The sequence below is a fragment of the Limulus polyphemus genome, unplaced genomic scaffold, assembly GCF_000517525.1.
Source record: "Limulus polyphemus unplaced genomic scaffold, Limulus_polyphemus-2.1.2 Scaffold1789, whole genome shotgun sequence".
NCBI classification, from domain to species: Eukaryota; Metazoa; Arthropoda; class Merostomata; order Xiphosura; family Limulidae; genus Limulus; species Limulus polyphemus.
The window spans coordinates 137953-139362 of record NW_013667399.1 but is presented as its reverse complement, the minus strand read 5'-3'; the positions used below and the strand labels follow the sequence as shown (position 1 = coordinate 139362).

Genomic DNA, 1410 nt, shown 5'->3' with positions numbered 1-1410 from the left:
GACGGTCAATCCCGCTATTCGTTGGTAAAAGAGTAGCCCAAGAGATGGCGGTGGGTGGTGATGACTAGCTGCCTTCCCTCTAGTCTTACACTGCTAAATTAGGGACGGCTAGCGCAGATAGCCCTCGTGTAGCTTTGCGCGAAATTCAAAACGAACAAACAATCTATTTAGGTTTATTCAGTATTTGATACATATTTTTAGGTTGTCTTCTTGATAAAGTAATTTTATCTTTGAAAACATCTTTTTTTTATCTAGTATTCGTTTTTATTGATTATTAATAAATGAAATATCAATATATATATATGGACAATGAGTCAAAACAAAAGGTATAATATTCTCTTTAGGTTTACTAATCTCTGTTTAAATGGTTTTTTTTATTAAAGTTATTCTAAGCAATTTCAAAATTTCTCAGGATAACTTTTTCCAGATAGTGACACTAAACTGGGTTTTTTTTAATTCGAATAAACTGTTAACTTGTTTCTTTATTGGAAACCAAATTTGCAAGATTTAAAGGAACAGGTAATTTTATATGTTTGGGATGATTACTAACAAAATTACATATTAATATGAATTTGTGGATTTACATAAGATGTTAGTTACAATTTCCTCTACTGTTGAAACACTTACCAGTACATCTAAAAAAGGATAAGACTTTATCATTTCTTTCTAAGGTAAACTTAATTTCCTTGTTTATTGAACTTAAAATCCCAGCAAACTTACTAATATCTTTATCTTTCGATATTAAAAACAATCATCTAAAAATCTTTTCCAAAAAATTTTTATGCGAACTATAAAATTCTCTTCAAAATAATTTCGTAATATATTAAATTATTGTAATTCGAAAAATCCCATAGGGATATTAGCATAAGTTAGAGCAACTTTTGCCCATTGCTGTACCAGAAATGTAGTAATATTTGTTCTTCATAATTAAAAAAAAACATTTTTAAGACTATATCTAAACCTTTTAAGATAAAACCTTTATTAAACCTGGAATGAATTAATTCTTTGTATTTATCTAAACTTTTCACAGCTTTAAATCCATAGTCATATTCAATATTTGAATATAGAGCTAACACGTCTAAAGAAACAAAACTATGATTTTCTTCTAATTTCTTTGGCACTTTTTCAGTCAACTCAAAATCATCCCTAATAAGGCACATAATATGAGAAAATCTTTTTAATTATGTTCAAAAGGTCACTGAAATGTCAAGTTTTTTTTTAATTACCTCCTTTAATCGGTTTTCCTGAAATATCGGTAGGTTTTCCAATATGAATATATTCACTTAGTGGAAAGTACATAAGTTTCTGAATCACTTAAAATGTTTCTTCTTTTTTCGTTGTTCATATCGTCTTAAATACATTAACATTATTCATTTTTTATGGAACTTTTGCATCTCAATTTATTTCAAC

At 27.7% G+C, this 1410-nt stretch overlaps 1 protein-coding gene across 4 annotated transcripts in view; it reads left to right on the top strand.

The window, feature by feature from the left end:
* LOC106464936 (dual 3',5'-cyclic-AMP and -GMP phosphodiesterase 11A-like) overlaps positions 1-1410 on the top strand; it is a 103148-nt gene that overhangs the window by 79997 nt on the left and 21741 nt on the right. The window lies entirely within an intron of this gene.